At 37.3% G+C, this 15,334-nt stretch overlaps 1 protein-coding gene across 4 annotated transcripts in view; it reads right to left on the reverse strand.

Annotated features, from left to right (window-relative positions):
* Window positions 1–10,669, reverse strand: part of ZBTB8A (zinc finger and BTB domain containing 8A) — a 31,769-nt gene extending 21,100 nt beyond the window's left edge. For 3 of the 4 annotated variants that reach the window (XR_003569293.1, XM_027864353.1, XM_027864355.1), the window contains exons 1-2: window positions 10,628–10,669; window positions 1,118–1,217 (exon numbers count right to left, since the gene is read on the reverse strand). The gene's annotated coding sequence lies outside the window, so the exon portion shown is untranslated. The remainder of the gene's footprint in view (window positions 1–1,117; window positions 1,218–10,627) is intronic. The other variant, XM_027864354.1, reaches the window with a different exon arrangement.
* Window positions 10,670–15,334: the final 4,665 nt, after the last annotated feature.

The following is a 15,334-nucleotide window of genomic DNA, read 5'->3' on the forward strand; positions in this document are numbered from 1 at the left end:
AATACTATGGTATATTTTAGAGAGAATTTCTGTTCATTTACAAGTGGAATAGATGACTTTTTTTGTTTCCTTCAAAGTCTGGAATTCTCTGATTTTGAAATGGTTTAAGAAGATTAAGATGATGATAGATTGGATAAGAAAAATGATGGAAACAGGAAGATAACTTAGCTGATTTTAACAGTTCTGGTAAGGTAGGAATCAGGGTGAATTGAATGGAAGGGATAGATTAGAGAAATACAATGAATAAATCATCAGAAGGATCTGATTGATATGATATTGGATGAGTCTATGATGATTTTGAAGTTTTGAGTCTAGGTGACTGGTGGCATCATTAACAGACATAGGGAAGTCAAGGACAGATACTGGCTTTGGTGGGGGAGGGGAGAGAATCAGTTTCAGACATGTTGAATTTAATTTGAGGAAATGACAATATCCAAGTAGAAGTGTTCAGTAGGCAGATTTGAAATGTAGGAATAGATACAAAAGCTGAAGAGATAATTTCTAAAGTCATTTACATACAGCTGGGGAGCTGGAAGTAGATGAGTTCTCTATAGACTACCATGAGAAGAGCTAAAAGCTATGGTAAGAATTCATGTTTAGGGGATTGAAAGATGTAAAAAGATGAAGAAAGAGTTGCAGGAAAGATAGGAGAAAAACTGGGAGAGTGGAATGTCAGTAGAAAAGAATAATGGAGGGTAGATGACCGTATTATTGGGGATGTTGTAAAAAGGATTTTACGATTAGATAAGGGTTGGACTAAATGGACAGAGGTTCCTTCAGATTCTGAAATTCTGAACCAAAGAAGGAAAAGAATTTCAAGAAAAGAGGGCAGGAATCCCAATAGTGAAAAACAAAGTCAGTGTTCTGAGTTTAAGAGAAGACAAAAGAACAAAACATACAATGGTAAGAAATGCAATAACAAGTTAACAAACTAGGGGAATATCAAAGGAACAAAACCATTTATTGGAAGACCTGGCCAACATGTCCCATATATTAAAGACTTCATAAAGTGAATCTTTTAAGTAATGAATATATGCTCTGACTTATCATTACATAAATCTGCTGGTTTTTTGTACATTTAAGTAACTGTAGTATCAGTAATTACACAGAATCATACCTATAAATTAATGGGTACCACTCCTGAAAAACCAGTTAGGCGAAATAGATTCAAAACAGGGGATTGTCCAAATCTGTCAATTTTGGTTATCTTATACTTCCTGTAAAGAGAAAATATAAGTACTTTTAATATGCTTTTACTATAGATGATACAGGTGCTGAGAAAAATACTTAAAATATTAGAATTAGCAGGTATCTTTTTAAAGTGAAAATGAAAAATCTATTAATAGTCATGAAGTTTAAATTTTACTTTTCTGTGAAAAGTCACAGGTCACAATAGAGTCATAGCATTTAGCTAGGCCAAGAACCCTCCACCAAAATACTTTTACATTCGTTTATGGAATAACTTTTATTTTTATTAATATCTTTTTAACATATTCATTTCTATTTCCCTTTTTCCCTCTACTTTCTATTCTTTATGACAAAAAAAAATTAAAAGCAGTTCAGCAAGACTAACAACAAACACATCAACTGTATCTGACAGTAAATGCAACATTTCATAACCATAGTACTCAACCTTCTGCAAAGAAAGGAAGGTGAATTTCTCAACTCTTCTCCAGAGCCAAACTTGGTCATTATAATTAAACAGTGTTCATTTTTGGTTTTCCATTTACATACTGTTGAAATTGTGTATATTGTTTTGTTGGTCCTGCTTATTTCAATCTGTTTCAGTTCAATAAAGTCTTCTCATGCTTCCCTGAATTCTATTCATTATTTCTTACAGAATAGTAATATTCCATTACATTCATATACCATGATTTGTTTTCCTATTTCTCAGTTAATGGGCATCTATTTCCAGTCCTTTGCTACTACAAAAAGTGCTCCTACTAATATTTTTTGTGTATCTAGGACCTTTCTTTTGATCTATTCAGGAGTGTGGAAGATATGGAGTGGGGCATGCAGGATTATACGCCTAACACTGTGGTCAGTGGGACAAAGGGTATGACATTTTAGTAATTTCTTTAACATAATTTCAAACTGCTTTCCAGAATGGCTGGACCAATTCATGGCTCCACCAACAATATATTAGCATGCTTGTCTTCTCTATTATAAGCTATTTTTATCTTTTGTCACCCTTGACAGTTTTCTGAGTGTCAGATCAAACTTAGAAGTTCTTTTAATTTTTATTTCTCTCAATAGTGATTTGGAGCAGTCTTTTGTATAGTTGTTAATAGTTTATGATTCTATTCCATTGGGGAATGGATCTTGGTCTTATGTCTTGTGTCAACTCTGTAAATACTTTGGATATCAGACCCATTTCAGAAAAATTTGATGTACATATTTTTCCCTAACACTAAATTCTTTATTTTGTCTCTTGTGATCACCATTATTTGGTTAAGAATTGTCCAACATATTTCTGAAAGTATTTTATTTAGTTCTCTACCAGCAGGTAGATAGCACATTTCTTCAATAGTTCTCTGGAATCCTGGTAATTAAGCTGATAACAGTTCAGGACAATAATATTCCTTCACATTTATATACCATTATTTGTTTATCCATTTCCCAGTTGATGGCCCACTCTCTAATTCTAATTCTTTGCCACTTCAAAAAGAGCTTGTGGGGTTTCCTTTAAGAGGTGACCATTGGATTTTTTCTCTTTCCATTCTGCCCTCTGGTTTCTTATAAAAGATCCGGATAGTTTAATTTCAAGATTTCTTGAAATATGATGTGTAGCGTTTTTTGGGTCATGGTGTTCAGATAGTCCCTTGATTGTTTTTTTGGCTTTTTAAGGAGATAGGAATGGTTTTACTTTGCTTGTTCTTTATTTTTCAATTCCAAATTCTCTCTCTCCCATCTCTGTCTCCCCCACCAACTGAGAAGGCCAGAAAAATAAAACCCATTACAAATATGCTTAGTTACATAAAACTACTGTCCACTTTAGCCATGTCCCCCCCCCCCCCCCAAAAAAACAAGAAAAATAAAGAAATAGAAGAAAATATGTTTCAGTCTGCTCTATGAGTCCATCAGTTCTCTATCTGAAGGTGGATAGCATGTTTCCTTATGAGTACTTTGGATTTGAGGTTTGTCATTGTGTTGAGCAGAGTTTCTCTTTCAAATCAACTTTCAAAGTTGATTTTTTTTAACAATATTACTGTTACTATATAAATTGTTCTCCTTGTTATGCTCCCTTCACTTTGTATCAGTTCATACAAGTCTTCCCAGGTTTTTCTGAAACCACCCCTTTCATCATTTCTTACAGTACAATAGTGTTCTATCATATTCATATACCATAACTTGTTTAGCCATTCCTCAATTGATGTGCATCCCCTCAGCTTCTTATTCTATGCCACTACAACCAAAAGAGCTGCTATGAATATTTTTGTACATATGGTCCTTTTCTTCTTTGATCTCTTTGTGGTATAAGCCTAGTAGTGGTATTGCTCTGTCAAAGTATATATATATACTTTAATAGCTTCTAGGGCATAGTTCCAAATTGTTTTCCTGATTGGTTATAGTTCGATGATTCTTAAATTTTTTTACTCCTTGATCTGTTTTCTAGGTTAGTTGTTTTTGCTATGAGACATCTTTATTTTTTTTTTCACCCTTTTGACTCTGTTTTAATATTTCTTGTTGTCTCATTGAGTCATTGGCTTCTAATTGGTCTATTCTGATTTTCAAGGAGTTTGTTGCTTGGGCAAGGTTTTTACTTCTTATGCCAAGCTGTTAATTCCTTTTGTAATTCTTTCTTCCATAGCTCTCATTTCTGTTTTTTTTTTCCTCTAGCATTCTCATTTCATTTATAAAAACATTTTAAAACTTTTTTTTAAATGCTTGCTTCATCTGTTTAAGGAATTAAGTTGAGTTTGTGAGGCTCCAGTTGAGTGCAAGATGTGTTTTTCTTCTATTTACAAGCAATGCTTGTAAATATCTTGGAGTCATTATCTTCTGTGTTTGTGTCTTAAACATTCCTGCCACCATGATAGCTCATTATTAAGTAGCTCATTTTCTGTTTGCTCATTCTTTCAGTCCAGTTTCTGAGTTCAGATTTCATACTGGGGCTGGGCTCTGCTATACTTTTGGAGGGACAGTCTGGGCTGGTCCTATTGCTGCTTTCTTGGAGTACTGAATGTTGTATTATCAGAACATGTCGGGGACATGCCGGGGACCTGTAAGCTTTTAGTGCTCTCAAAGTGGCCTGATCCAGAGCAATATCTGATTGCTGTCTTCCTGGTCTGAGCCTTGCAAGTTCTTGATCTGTGTTTGTCTAAGGAAGAGTGGAATACTTTTGGACTCTGTGTCTATCAGTCAGTTAGAAAGCTATGTTTGCTCAGTGTTAGAATTACAGGCTTCCCTTTGGTATGGGACTGCTACCCTAGTTTTTCCTCTGCAGACTGGGCTAGATGTTCGAAGTGAGACCTGCTTTGTGCCTGACGTCTAAGCCAGAGCATTGGGGCTGGCTTCTGACCTTCTTCCTTTCTACAGGTCTCCTCAGTTTACCCTGAATTTGTGACCCAGAACTAGGTAGTGGACAACAAAGCTGCCAATTGGCACCTGTCTCAGCTGCCATGCCCAGGTGTAGGTCTAGGGATAACTCATTATGGATCTGAGACCTCCTCTTGCCCTTTAGCAGTCTCTCCATAGGTGCTGGACTGTGTGCTCCATAGGCAGCATGCTCCTGGCTGGACCCCCATCTCTAGTGTCCACAGACTCCCTTGTTTATCTCCTTATGCCAAATGGGATGGACAATGGACTCACTGTGACTTTTTTTTTTTTTTTTGCATTTCCCCATCAGGATTTTCAGTCTGGTACATTTTCTTTTCTTTGTTGTTTTTTTTTAATTAATATTTTATTTTTTCCCAATTGCATACAAAAACAGTTTTTATCATTTAAAAAAATTGGGTTTCCAAATTCTCTCCTTTTTTCCCTCCCTGCCTTCCCTCTACCTTCCCTGAGATGGCAAGGAATTTGATATAGGTTATACATGTGCGATGATGCAAAACATTTTCATGTTAGTCATGTGAAAGAAATCACAGACAAAAAAATCATGAAAATAAGTGAAATAAAATAATAAAGTGAAAAATAGTATGTTTTTATCTGCATTCTGACTCCATAAGTTCTTTCTTTGAAGGTGGATAGGATTTTTCATTATGAGTTCTTTGGAATTGTCTTGCATTATTGTATTGCTCAGAATAGCTAAGTTGATCATCTTACAATATTGTTGTCGCTGTGTACAATGGTCTTCTGGTTCTGCTCACTTCACTTTGTATCAGTTCATGTAAGTCTTCCCAGGTTTTTCTGAAATCATCCTGCTTGTCACTTCTTATAGCACAATAGTGTTGCATTATAACTATATAGCACAACTTGTTCAGTAATTCCCTAATTGATGGGTATCCCCTCAATTTCCACTTTTTTGCCATCACAGAAAGAGCTGATTTGTATGGCACTGAATAAGTGAGTCTGATGCAGTTTCTATATCTGTGAGGAGGAGTTCGTGAAGAGACGCTCACTGCACTGCTTCCTATCTCTCCACCATCTTGGCTCCACCCCTTGGATACTAAACTTCTTGGAAAAGTTGTCTACTCATTTTGAAGCATATATTGGTTTGTTTTACTTAACTGTACTTGTTTGATACAAGGAAGAATTATATTTTTGGGGGGGAGGTGTATTGAGAAATCATTCAAAATGTCAGTAAAGTAAGAAAGAACAGCACAAGTAAAGAAATACCATTCACAACTATGGATAGGGGAAGAGTTCTTAGAATATAGACTGTAAGAGCAAATAAAATGGGCAATTTTGATTACATAAAATTGAAAAGCTTTTGTACCAAGAAAATCAATTCAGTTAAAATTTCCAAAGGAAATAGTTAACTGTGAGAAAAATCTTTGCAGCAAGTTCTGGATATCAAAGATATAAAGGGGTAACTGATCAAATGCATAAGAAAATGAGTCATTCCCCAATAGATAAATAATCAAAAGGATGTGAACAAGGCAGTTCTCAAAAGAAAAGAGCAAGATATCAACAATTATATGAAAAGTGCTCCAAAACACTAATGAGAAAAATAAAAACTGGAAAACAATTCTAAGGTTCCATCTTATACCTATTAGATTGTCAAAGATAACAAAAAAGGAAATGACAATTGTGCTTTGGGAGTGCTTTTGCATATTACTGCACTATTGGTAAAATTCACTGAATTGTGGGTACCCTTTGACCCAGTGGTGCCACTTCTAGGTATGCAGCCTAACGAGATCAAAGAAAGAAGGAAAGGAAAAACCATTTGTACAAAAATATTAGTAGCAGCACTTTTTATTATATCCAAGAACAGGTACAGGCTTTTAAGGAGTGTCTATTAAGTGAGGAATGGTTGAACAAATAATGGTATATGAATATAAAAGATTGATATATGAATGTAATGGAATATTATTTTACTGTAAGAAATCATGAAAAGGATGTAATCAGATAAATTTGGGGAGACTTCTATGAACTGATGCAGAGTACAGTGAGCAGAACAATTTATACAATGCTTACAACATTGTAAAGAAAAACAACTTTAAAAGATTTAAGAACTCTGATTAATGGCATAACTCCAAAGGATCAATGATAAAACATAATTCCCACCTCTTCACAGAGAAGTCTGAAAGGCAGCTGGAGATGCAAGACTGGAGGTCAACAGAGAGAATGGAAAGGTAGATTTGAAAATCATTAGCATAGAGGTGGTAATTAAGTCCATGAGAGGCTCATGAAATCTCCTAGTGTAGTAATACAGATGGAGAAGAGAAGAGAACCCAGGACAGAACTCAGAGGGACATCTACCATTAGAAGGTATGATCCATAGGAGGATCCAGCAAAGGAGACAGAAAGAGCAGTCAGATGAGTAGAAGAAAAACCAGGAGAGTGATGTCTTGAAAACTTAGAGTGAGTATCAAGGAGAGTGATCAATAGTGTCAAAGGCTGTAGAAAGGTCAAGGAGAATGAGGACTGAGAAAAGGCCATTCAATTTGGTAACTAAGAGATAGTTGGTAACTTAGGAGAAAGCAGTTTTGGTGGAATAAGGTTAGAAGCCATATTGAAAGAGGTTAAGAAGGGAGTGAGGGGAGAGAACATGAAGGAAGGCACCTATTGTAGACATCCTTTTTGGAGAGTTTTGCTACAAAGAGGAAAGAGAAATAGTTTGACAGTTAGCAAATGGAAGAATCAAGTAAAGATTTTTTTCAGGATAAAGGAGACAGGCAGAAGGAAATGAGCCAGTAGAAAGGGAGAGATTGAAAATAACCGAGAGTGTTTCTACCACTATTCCTCCATTATCTCACATTTGTTAACTTAGGTTTGTCTTTAATCTTCCCTCAATTCTCATATTTAGTTACTAAGTTTTGTCAATTCTACTTCTGAAACACATTTCACATCCTTCCCCTCTCTTTCTCCATCCAGTCAGTATCCTATAAGGGCCTTCATTATTACCTTCATTATTAGAAAGTTGTGATAACATCCTTTCAGATCTTACTGCTTCAGTCTCTCCCTTTTCCACCCCTATCCTAATCCATCTTTCATGCCAGTGCCACAATAAACTTTATAATGCATAGCTCTGTGGTCATGGGAGGGCTGTTGTGAAAAGTGCAAAGCGCACCTAAGTGTGGAGTCAGAGGATCCTGCTTTCTCATGCTTGGACAAGTCACTTAACCCCCATGGACCTCATTTTCTATAGCTGTAAAATGAAGGGGCTGGAATTAAATGACCTCTGATATTTTACATCTTTGTTTTGCTTTACATCTATGATCCTGTGTTACTCCTTTGTTAAAGTAAAAAAAAAAAAAAAACAAACCAAAAACCAATTACTATCTATTGCTCTAATTAGAAGTTTAAACTTTTTTGCCTGTCATTTAAGGTCCTTCATAATCTAGCTTCACCTACATTTCTAATTGTCTTATATCAGATCCTTTCATACATTCTACACTGCAGCCAAACTATGCTACTCTTTTCCTTTCTAACAGATGCTTCATTCTCATTCCTCAGTGCCTTTGCTTAAAGCGTTCTTTATGCCTTGAATGTGTGCCCTTCCCTGTCCTTTTAGCTTTGTTCAATTCCTACCCTTCTTCCCACCTTTAAAGACAAACTTAGGGGGCAGCTAGGTGGCGCAGTGGATAGAGCACCGGCCCTGAAATCTGGAGGACCTGAGTTCAAATCCGGCCTCAGACCAAACACTTGACACGTACTAGCTGTGTGACCTTGGGAAAGTCACTTAACCCCGATTGCCTCACTAAAAAAATAAATAAATAAAGACAAACTTAAATGCTAATTTTTCCACAAGGCTTTGTCTGAGCTCCTCCAAATGGTAATGTCTTCTTGGACCTCACATAACATGTTATTTGCTTATTTCTAATATATATCACATAATATTATATTATTATAACAACAATATATATTATTATAACAATCTGTGTTGGTGTTTTATGCTAATAGATTGCAAGCTCCTTAAAAGCAGGGACCATTTCTTATGCAAACTTTGTATCTCAGTGCCTACCAGAGTACTCTTCATATATTAATAAATCTTTTATTCTATTATTTTAAAACCCCAGTTAAGCTCAGTTCTGAATTGCAGTAAAACATGCTGATCAGGTGTCCACATTAAATCTGGCACCAGTATGGTGAGCCCCAGATTACCCCCTCTGTCATCTCCACTCTATCACTTATCTTTAATCTCTTCTTGTCTACTGGCTCCTTCTTTACTTCTACAAACATGCTCATATCTCTCCTATCCTCAGAAAAATACCTCACTTGTTCTTTCCATCCTCACTATTGTTCTATATCTCTTCTGCCCTTTGTGGCTAAACCCCTTAAAAAGGCCATCTACAATAAATGCCTTCACTTTCTCTCCTCTCACCCTCTTTTAACCTACTACAATCTGACTTCTGACCTTATCATTCAACTGAAATTGCTCTCACCAGAGTTAAAGATAATCTCATACTTGCCAAAAACAATGGCCTTTTCTCATTCCTCATTTTCTTTGACCTCTCTGCAACTTCTGACACTTGATCACCCTCTTTTCTTTTGCCTTTCTAGGTTTTGGGGCACTCCTCTGGTTCTCCTTTTACATATCTGATCACTTCTCAGTCTCCTTTGCTGGATCTTCAACCATATAAGGCCTTTTAACCACAGGTGTCCAAAAGGGTTCTTTCTGTCTTGGGTCTTTTCTTCTTCTCCCTCTATACTACTTGATGATCTCATCAGCTCCCATGGATTTAATTACCATCTCTGTGCTGATGATTCTTAAATTTACCTATCCTGCCCCAACCTCTCTGCTGACCTACAGTGTCACATCTCCAATTACCTTTCAGATATCTAGATCTTGATATCTAGAAGATAATCTTAAATGCAACATGTCCAAAACTTAACTCATTATCTTCCCCCCTTCCCTCTTAACTTCCTTATTACTGTAAAGGGCAACACAATACTTTCAAAGCTTCAGACTTAACAACCTAGGTTTCCTTACTATCTCTCATTACTATCTCTCATTTCCCATATCCAATCTGTTGCCAAGGCCTATTGATTTCAACTTGACAATCTCTCTTGAATATTCCCCCTCACTGCTCAATCCATTCAGCCACCAAAGTGATTTTCTTTTTTTCTTTAGGCAATTGGGGTTAAGTGACTTGCCCAGGGTCACACAGCTAGTAAGTATCAAGTGTGTGGTCTGAGGCCAAATTTGAACTCAGGTCCTCCTGACTTCAGGGCCGGTGCTCTATCCACTGTGCCACCTAGCTGCCCTAGTGATTTTCCTAAAGCACAAGTTCAACCATGTCACCCCCTACTCAGTAAATTCCACTGACTCCTTATTGCCTCCAGGATCAATACAAAATCATTTGTTTGTTGTTCAAAGTTCTTCATAACCTTGTCCCATCCTAGCTTTTCAGTATTTACACCCTACTCCCCACCTCTGATCCACTGACGCTGCCAGCCTCCTTGCTGTCCAAAAAACAGGGCACTCCATTTCTTGGCTCCAGGCATTTTCTCTGGCTGTCCTTCTTGCCTGGAATGTTCTCCCTCCTCCACTTGATTAGTACCTTCCCTGGCTTCCTGTAAGTCCCAACTAAAATCCCATTTTCTAGAGGAAGTCTTTCACAACCTCTCAATTCTAATGCCTTACTTTTAAAATTTCCTACTTATTCTGTATATAACTTGTTTGTACATATTTATTTACTTGTTTTCTCCCCCATTGTACTGTGAGCTCCCTGAGGGCAGGGACTGTCTTGTTGTGCCCTAGTGCTTATAATAGGTGCTTAATATTCATTCATTCAATAAATGTTTACTGGCTGACTGACTAGAAGAGAAGAATCCAAGTTCCCAAGCCAGTCGATAATGGAATCCAGCCATGAGTGACCACTGTACTTTAGCTTGAGGAAGACCAAGTCTCAAGAGGCAGCTAAGTGATCCAGTGGATAAAGCACTGGGCTTGGAGTCAGGAAAACATGAGTTTAAACCCAGCCTTAGATACTTACTAGCTGTATACAGGCAAGTAATTTAACTTCTGTTTACCTCAGTTTCCTCAACTGTAAAAGGAGATAATAAAAGCACCTACCTCTCAGGGTTGTTGTGAGGATCAAGTGAGAAGATATTTGTAAAGCACTTAGCACAGTGCCTCACATATAGTAGGTGTTTAATAAACACTTGTTTCCTTCTTTTCCTTTAAAAAAAAAAAGTCCAGAGGTTAGAAATCATGCAACTTTAACTATTAAATCCTGAAGGGAAAAAAAATCCTTTTGACCAGCACTGAACAAGCCCGATAGTGTAGTATAGTGGAAAGAGTATCAAACTTGGACTTAGGAGACTTGAGCCCTAAATTGCAGATCCTGTACTCACTAGCTCTGTGACTTGGAGCAAGTCACATAATCTTTCTGGGCTTCAGTTTCTTCTCTATGGAATGGAGATAATATTTGTACTACTTAAGTCACAGGGTTGTGGAAAAAACAATTACTACCATTAATACTATAAAGAATTATTATAATGGTAAGAGAAATAGTCAGGGAAAGCCACAGCTTTTACACATAGTACGTATCATAGGTTAACTAGGCAACCAGAAGGAAAATTATTAATCTGCTCTTGGTCAGAATTATAAGACTCAAATTAAACTGATGCCCAAAGCTGAAAAATAAGGGAATTTAAAAAGAGGGAAAATGTTCAAACAAAATGGTGGTCAAGGTGAAAAACAGCAGGTGTTCTGAACAAAAATAGTAAGAAAGGGCAAAACTGAATACCTATTGGCTGTAGGAAGAACACAATAAGAAAAGTTGGAAACAAGAATAGCTCTGCAGTGGGGTTTCCATCTTGTTTGGGGTGTCAGGGGTGGGGGACTGAACTAGAGAGGAACATTCACTTAGCTTCTAGCACACTAAATATGGGATCTTTGATCAGCAGGTGTATTCATGAAGGAACTGAATCATGTGAATTTTGGCATTCCATTATAAATCAAACTAGACACAGAAGGAAGTTGCAACTAAATAGAAGAATCTGCTAGATATCCTTGAATAGAAAAATAAAAGACTTGGCTGAGTTAGTTTTATTGCATGTCCACAGAAAACAAAAAAAAACACCATTTCATAGGATATTTGGTCATCTCATATTTCAATTCTCCTAAGTATTTGAAAAAAAGACCATCAGGAAAAGTGCGGCTTGTGCAACAACTATGTTGCAAATGAAGAAAAGTTTTATGAAAAACTTGTTAAGATGCTGCAAAGGGGGAAGCTAGGAGGTGAAGTGGATAAAGCACCATCCCTGGAGTCAGGAGGACCCAAGTTCAAATGTAGCCTCAGACAGATTTGGGATCCTCCTCAGTACAATTCTTTGTGTGAGAGACTATCTGTGTGACCTTGTTCAAGTCACTTAACCCTGATTGCTTCTTCCCCCACCCCAAGTACTGCAAAATAAATCAACATGTATATTGATATTCCATGATGATAATAAAAGGTGGGCAAAGGTACAAATGTTAAAAAAAATTCGAAAACCTGGTTCTGAAGTAAGAAATGAGATGTCAAAGACTTATAGATTGCAGAAGCCTCTTTGCCTATATACCATGGATACTATCTTCAAAAAGAACGAAAGTCCTGTATGTGGCAAGCACCAAAAAATGTAATTTAAAAATTGAAATTGATTATATTCTAACTGACAAAAAAATAATTCGTTACTAATGGAGAAGCAATTTTTGAATCACTTATCTGTGTAGTCATTATCATCAGCTTGTTAGAAAAAAGATCAAAATTAAGGCCAAGCTAGAAGAAGGAATAAAAATCAAATATGCCATGCAATTGAGGCATCTCCAATCTACCTTACTGTTGAAGTTGAGAATTGGACAAAATGAATTACACTATCACTATTTCTTAAAAAATTTAACTTCTAAATATAAATTGCCATAACAAGGAGAATAGCAGAGCCTAAAAACCACCTCATTAGCAAACATTTGATCTTCTTACTAAGTAGAGTGCTTTGGCAGCTAAAGGCACTATGGGTTTAGAAGATAGTCATTTGTAAAATCTTATTGAGGATAGCAGAAGAAAACAGCAATGAGGGATCAATTCTTAAGATATCTGAAAGGGAGGAATGGAATCAAGATGAGGGAAAATAGCTCAGACATTTTTATCAACAAGAAAGGCAATTTAGAAACTATCATTAACTACTAGTCCATATGTCTGATTCCCCATCTAGACAAAATTTTCATGAGCATAATTTTTACATGCACTGAGTGGCATCTTGAAAGAGAAGAGAGGGGCAACTGTGGATAGAGCACTGGCCTTGGAGTCAGGAGGCCCCGAGTTCAAATATGGTCTCCCATCAGACACTTGACATTTACTAGCTGTGTGACCTTGAGAGAAAACAGGAAGGCTTCTACCAATGATATGTATATTGCCACAGTATACCACAACTTTACAATCCCAAAATTGACTAAAAAAGTATATGTAGAGAGAAGACAAAAAACCACCATGCTTACTGTTTGACTAATAAAACGCATTCGACTAGCAGATCTTCCAGATGCTCCTTTTGTGGGTGATATTGTATTGATTGCATCAAGATCCAGAGCCTTTGCAAATCTTCTAAATTAGATATAATCTTTCAAGAGTCCCCAAACCAGGGAATAAGCATTTGTTAAGCACCAGCTATGTGCCAGGCACTGTACTAAGTGCTTTACAAATATTATTTCATTTGATCCTCACAACAACCCTGTGAGATAGGTACTATTATTATCACCCCTCATTTTACATTTGAGGAAACTGAGGCAGACAGGTAACACAGGTACTAGGGTCTGAGGCCAAATTTGCCTAGCGTAACACAGGTACTAGGTGTCTGAGGCCAAATCTGAACTTGGGTCTTTCTGACTTAAGGCCCAGTATTCTATCCAGGCCCAGTATTCTATCCACTGTGCTTCCTAGCTGCCTCAAGAAAATCTTAAGAAAGGGGGCAGCTAGGTAGCACAGTGGATAGAGCACTAGCCCTGGATTCAGGAAGATCTGAGTTCAAATCCAGTGTCAGACACATAACACTCACTAGCTGTGTGATTCTGGGCAAGTCACTTAACCCCAACTGTCTCACTTCAAAAAAAAGTATAAACTAAAAAGAAAATCTTAAGAAAGCTTTCAAGAAAAACTAAGAATGTCTATTGTCTAGATTACAATATACAGTTATGTGGAAAACCTTTAGAGATTGTATATCCGTACATATATTTTGGATATACGCTGCAAATGGACAATGAACATGGCCCAGAATTGAACGGAGTTGAAGAGGCTGGACTGCCTTAGAAAATTCCTGTACCTGAAACAAAAGCTCACCTTTTTCCACACCAGTATCATTCTAGTGACTGTGTATGTTTATGAATCATAAAATGACAGTCTCCAAAGAATTGTACTGAGGATGACCCAAAGATCAATAGACAATGTAATAAAAAGTCAGTCGGTAAGCATTTATTAAGCACCTACTATGTGCCAGGCACTGTGATAAGCTCTAGGGACACAAAGAAAGGCAAAAGATAGTCCCTGCTGTCCTGGAGCTTATAGTCTAATGGGCAAGACAAGCAAACAACTCTGTACATACAAGCTATATACAGGATAAATAGGAAATAATCAACAGAGGGAAGGCACTAGAATTAAAAGGAATTAGGAAGGCTTCCTATAGAAGGTAAGATTTTAGCTGGGACTTGAAGAAAATGGTAGAGATGAGGAGGGAGAGCATTCCATGCAAAGGGTTAGCCAATGAAAATGCCCAGAGCTGAGAGATGGAGTGTCTTGTTCCAGGATCAGAAAGTACTGGGGGAAGGGGGTGTGAAGAAGGGAGGGAGGTAAGAAGACTGAAGAAGACTGAAAAGGTGGGGGATGGGGGAGTAAAGGGGGATAGGTTATAGAAGGCTTTGAATGCCCAACAGGATTTTGTATTTCATCTTGGAGATGATTAGGGAGCCACTGGAGTTTATCGAATAGGTGGTGACATGGTTGGACATGTGCTTCAGAAAGATCATTTTGATAAGTGTGGAATGAATGGACTGAACTGGGAGAGATTTGAAACAGCAACACTAACCAGCAGGTTATTGCAAGAGGTCCAGGCATGAGGAGATGAGGGCCTGCACTAGAGTGCAGTCCTTGATGCTGACCTCAAGGGAAAAAAGAGATGGTATCATAGAGATGTTGCAAAGGTGAAATCAACAGGCCTTAAGAACAGATTGGATATGGAGGGAGAGAGATAGTAAGTAGAGGATGACATCTAGGTTTTGAAGCTGGGGGACTGGGAGGATGGTAATGGGGGAATAGTAATAGGGAAATTCGGAAAGGGGTAGGGTTTTTTTGGGCACAGGTAATGATTTTAATTTTGGACATGTTGAGTTGAAGATATCTATAGGACATCTGGTTTGATATGTCTAAGCAGCTGAAGATGAAGATGCAGGAGAGACACAGGATGAACATAGGTAGACTGTAAAACACTATAAATGAGGAATTATATAGGACAAGTGGCATAAAGGATGACATAGAAACATATAACTAGGAATAAAAAAAAGTGTCATATAGCAAGAGTAGGGGTAAACAATAGTATTCCGTTACTAACCATACAATGTTAGGAGAATACAAGTATGTTGGATGGACCCTCTAAGGTGGAATTATGGAGGAGGTGGACAATAGTACCATAGCATAAAGCAGACAAGGCTATGTTGCATTCTCCATTTTACAGGGAGTATCTATATTGATAAGAACACAGATCTATTAGAGTACTGGTGGGGTAGAGGGAGAAAGAAAAAGTTTAGGGGCAAACA

The sequence above is a fragment of the Vombatus ursinus genome, unplaced genomic scaffold (assembly GCF_900497805.2).
Source record: "Vombatus ursinus unplaced genomic scaffold, bare-nosed wombat genome assembly UNPS02014775.1, whole genome shotgun sequence".
Taxonomy (NCBI): Eukaryota; Metazoa; Chordata; class Mammalia; order Diprotodontia; family Vombatidae; genus Vombatus; species Vombatus ursinus.